This window comes from Puma concolor, chromosome C1 (genome assembly GCF_028749965.1).
Source record: "Puma concolor isolate L17-30 chromosome C1, mPumCon1.1.hap2, whole genome shotgun sequence".
NCBI lineage: Eukaryota > Metazoa > Chordata > Mammalia > Carnivora > Felidae > Puma > Puma concolor.
This window is the reverse complement of record NC_141674.1, coordinates 177,726,635-177,731,697: the sequence shown is the minus strand read 5'-3', so window position 1 is coordinate 177,731,697 and position 5,063 is coordinate 177,726,635. Positions and strand designations below refer to the sequence as shown.

General features: G+C 37.0%; 1 long non-coding RNA gene across 2 annotated transcripts; it reads left to right on the top strand.

Annotated features, from left to right (window-relative positions):
• Positions 1–651: 651 nt before the first annotated feature.
• Positions 652–4,755, top strand: LOC147578591 (uncharacterized). 2 transcript variants are annotated; one of them, XR_015255392.1, is made up of 3 exons: positions 652–1,522; positions 2,723–2,836; positions 3,952–4,754. It is a non-coding gene; the product is annotated as an uncharacterized LOC147578591 (long non-coding RNA). The 2 variants fall into 2 exon arrangements; XR_015255393.1 differs by having other exon boundaries at positions 659–1,522; positions 2,755–2,836; positions 3,952–4,755.
• Positions 4,756–5,063: the final 308 nt, after the last annotated feature.

The window sequence follows — 5,063 nt, the reverse complement described above, 5'->3', positions numbered from 1 at the left end:
ATATTCCATACTCAAGGTAAAGATTATAAAGTTACCGATACAGAGTCCATACAAAAGTAAATATTCAGAATGAACAGGAAAATTACAACAAATAACAATAATTTACGTTTGGTATTTGACAAAAACATATGATCAAGGGAACTGATTGCCCGCACTCCTCTTAAGGCTTGGAAAGAAACTTTACAAAAGAAAGGCTTAAGGCTTCAAGCTTCATTAGCCTCATGGCCATAAGGCTATAAATGCCACTAAAGTAAATACAGCACAGCATTGCATTTCAAATAGTATCTCAAAGGAGATATGTGGAAGATGATGGATGCCTGTACCATACTGACTTCAAAATGTTCAGAATGTACTCAGAACAGCTCTAACTTCTTGTAACTTATAATGTTTTATAAAATTTAAATAAGACCATGCATAAGAAGATGCTTTAAAAATTTGTAAACTTCTTTCCCAATTTAGGTATTTATTTTTTTTTACTTTCTGAAAAACCCATTATATCTCAATTATTTATCGAATTTATCTAGGACATCAATGAGCCTGTTTATTTTTACCCTGCACAAGCTCCTTAGAATTTTGTTTTATAATTATTCTGCAGTAGTAACTCTCATTTATTTCTAAAACTGTTCTTTCAGCTTCTATGTTTCATGTTTGAGAAAATAACAGTGTTTTAGTCACCATTTAAAAATGATTTATGCTTTCATATTTCCAGACTAAAGTTCTAATCTTTGCTATCATTTTCTTTTGGTAAGTCCTTAATTCCTTTGATAATTTATGGTTCTCATCTTTGTGCTTTCTCAAGACTAATCCTTCTGTTTGTTAAGGCGCCTGGCCAGAACTGAAACAAATGTGGAACAGAAAAAAGTGCCACAGTTTTATAAATCATTCATGTGTGTGTGTGTGTGTTTTCCAATTTTCTTGCTGTATAAGCCTAGCATTTGATTGATTACTGGCAATAATTGGCAGATTTGTTTCAGTTTGGTATCTCTTTTAGATTCCCTTCAGTAGTAGTTAGTTGGGATCATAGGAGAAATTTGATCAGGATAATCCAGGATGCAGAGAAAGTTTGGAATAGAGATCAAAAGTATTCCATGTAAAGGGAGAATTGATGAACAAAGAATTAAGAAATGGGACTACAATCTGAAAGAAACATTTGGGAGACCATTGAATGGCAAGTATCGCCACAGAACAGGGAGCAGTGGTTAACTGACAAGATAAGAGGTTATGGTCTAGCGGACAAGCAGGAAATTGCGGCTGCTCTAGGTTGATATAATGGAGGTGGAGCTGTACCTTGTAATTAGATCAAAGGTTTTTCATTTGATGAGTGGCCAGTGTGGGATGGAGTAGGAGGCCAGCATGATCAAATAGAAAGAACTTGTGTGGTAGAGATTAGAGAAGTAGTTCCCAGCCCTGTCTTCCTGTGACAATCACCTTTTAAAACATGTTGACGCCCTGGTGTCATAAGCCAATGGAATTAGAATGTGGAAGTGGACCTAGGCATTGGCACATTTTGAAAAATTATCAGGTGACGCTGGCATGCATTGAGAATTGAGAGCTATGGGTGGGAGCACTGGTTCTAAACTGGAGAAGGTTTTATAATCCTGTTGGTGTAGGTAGCCTTACTCCTTACCAATTAAATTAGAAGTTTTGGGAGTGGGATCTAGGCATCATCAGATTTTAAAATTCCCTGGGTGTTTCCAATGCACAACCAAATTTAAGAACTGCTGAGTTAGAGGGATTGTATCGTGCGATCTACTGTGCATTACTGATACAATGAAATTATGTTGTGTGATAGCCCTCGTGTATTAAGATCATACTTGCAGCCTTGAAGTTTAAGGCACAGAAAAGAATCCAGGTACTGCTGTTTGACTTTGTTCTGATTCTTCAGTGCGCCCTTCTAATTTAATGGAATTAGAATAACAAAATTTTGAAAACCAGAGGAAACCTTAGAGAAGTAACCCAGATCCCTCCTTTTCTACATGAGGAGTAAGAGGCCCAGAAAGGGTAGTACAATTGTTCATGATCACTTGGGTAGTTAATGACAGGGTGGGATCCTCTGGCTCAAATATTTTCAATCTTCTTCCACAATGCTGGCTACATTAAAGCACTTAGTTCTGAAATGCTAAGTGCTAGAAGGGATATGATTTAATTTATAAAATCTAGAAAGTAGATGAAAAAGCTTATTGTGCACCTGTCCACAAAACTTTAGAACACTAGAAGTAAAAGCTACCCTTGAAGCATAAAAAATTTTTTTCAAGTAAATTAAATTAATAAACTAGGTTTAAAAAAACTTAATCCCCAACATGGCATTTGTAAAGTTACTGGCCGTGAGAATCCTTCAAGCCATAGAGACAGTTATTGGATAGTCACTCTGTTTATTTAGAAGGCTAGAATTTGGAGGCACTTTAGACTTGGAACCCAAATACTTGGGTTTCCTAAGGTTATATCCTAAACCATAAAAAAAAAGTTTTGCAATCAGTACCTAGACCCTCAATCATGTGGCTTTCATGTGTTTCCATATCCTCTGAGTTAGTCCAATTCCTGAACTAATCCTAACCTTGGAGAAATCAGAACAAAAGCAAATCTCTTTGGGGTATAAAGTTAATTGCATCTGTTTTATATTCTGTTTGTTAAATGTGCTCACTTTCTTGTGCATTTGTGGACTTAAGTTCCAGTATACAATCTTTGCAAAAAATACAGTGGTCACTCCCCCCACTTCCCTCAGGTGATATCCTTTGGTTGGTGCTCTGTCTCCAGCTTTCCTGGCCGATATCTCTGTCACTGACTATGGTGAAAACACTGGGCATACTGATGAAGCCTAAAAGTAACTTGAAGGAAGGCAAGTGAATACATTAGATCATAGAACTGGGATTCAGAAAGGTCTCCATGGACTGAAATGAATGGCAAATGTCTAAGCAGATACAATTCAGTGGGGAGAGAAGAGCGCAAGTCTCTGTACTTGGACATATTACACGGTACAGAGGGGAAGAGTACTCTTTCCTTTAAAGCACTTGAAGGGCTGTTATTGAAGGGTTTCTAAGCCTAAGGCCCATAGACCATCATACACCTTAGGCAATGCCCCAGAAATTGCCCATAAGCCATATTTTCTTGGGATGGAGTCTGTAATGTTGATTAAATGCTCAAAATAAGAAAAAAACAAAACAGATTAGACCTAAAGGTTTTAACTGGAAAAAATAAAAGGAAGCTACAAACAGATTTTATCTCCATGTGAGAAAGAAATTTCTCTGTTAAAGTTGTCCAAAGACAGATGAGCTATCATGGGAAGTTTCAAATTTCCAGAACATTTGGCAAGACTATCATAGAGAGGATTTAAGCAACAGATGGATACTTGAAATGTGTTATTATGTTTCTGTAAAACAAACAACTGTGTACATGGAGAGAATGCCTGAATACAACTAACACGAAGGCTGGTGGAGTCAGGAAGCCTCAAGAGCATTGAGGCCCTGGACCACAAAGGCTATGGAATTGTGGGTAATGGGGCTGTCTTCTCTAGGAAGATCCTGGGTCACAGATTGTTCCACCAAAAAGCACCCTGATGGTTTTGTTTTGCTTCTGAGGGAGGACTAGAGGGAGGACTTATTCTATAATGAATTCATTTATGGTGTCTGATAGACAAAATGCCTATCAACTGTTACTATGAGGAGGTCAATCGAGAAATAAAGTGTGAAGGTATAGTAGTTCTGATTATGGGCTGTGAAGTTAGGCTGACTGAATTTCACTTCTGCCTATTTACTAGCTGTGTATGACTTTTCAGAAGTTATATAGGCACTCTGTGCTTCCTTTCCTCATATGTAAAGTAAAAACAATAGTAGTACCTACAACCTACATGTAGGTAGGAGAATCAAATAAACATAAAAGTCATGTAAATAATTAAAAATGGTGATCAAGGGGCACCTGGGTTGGTTAAGCATCTCTCTCTTGATTTCCATTCAGGTCGTGATCTCACAGTTCAGGAGGTCAAGCTCCACATCTGGCTGCGAGCTAAGCTTGGAGCCTGCTTGGGATTCTCTCTCTCTCTCTCTCTCTCTCTCTGCCCCTCCCCTGCTTATGCTCTTTCTCTCTCTCTCTCAAAATAAATAAACATTTAAAAAGTGTGATCAAAATTGTTAGCTATATTATTGTTATTTTTTCTGGTTATTGGTTGAAGATATTTGAATTTTATTTAAACTGTCATTTATTTGCTGTGTGATATAAGGAAAACTCCTTACCTCTCTGGCTTCATGTTTCCACCTATAAAATAGTGACTACCTTTATATTGGACAAAGACAATGTCTTACTAAGGTAGCAGAGTACAACAATAATTTTACAAATTTATGTTTGTGTTAGAATATTAATTCTTAATTTGGAGGCAATGCTTTAGATTAGGTTTTGAAATCATGAGCAAGATATACTGATCTACTCCGTTATCAAGCTTTATTCAAGTCTCTCCCATGTATGAGTCTGCTGTCTCTAGAACTCAATGCAGAACTTTTAATTTGGAATATCTGAGAGAGATTTTTTCTTTTTGATCTGTAGATTTCAAGTGCTTCATAGCAATTCGCTCCCAGCCAGAGCTGGGATTCCCAGACCCAGCAAGGAGCTCTGCCTCCTCAGCAGTCAGAACCCTGGACGCTTCCTAACATGACTGACTCTTTACTGCTGGAATGTTTTTGCAACAGGGAGTGCCTGTTGCAAAATTGGCTAGAGAGGTTCATCATGCTTTTTAGTCTATTTATAAAGTGTTTTTTTGTTTGTTTTAAAGTGAGCCCTTATATGTATTTATGTGTAAGCCTGTATAATCTTTAGTTAATAACTGATGAAGCCTCATAAAAAGGGTGATAGGTTTTTGCTTTTAAATTTAGCTTCAAATGCTAAGTGAGAGGTGGAGTAAACACACATCAGTATAGCTTTTTTGTTTTGGACTCTACTAATTCTGGGTTTGTGATAATTGACTGGACCTATGTGTACATTTCTAAGTCAGTCATCTTCTTTATAACAGAAATTAATAGCATGGTCAAACTTTTAAAGACTTAAAAGAATAGCTCTGAAGCACCTTTAAGTACTTT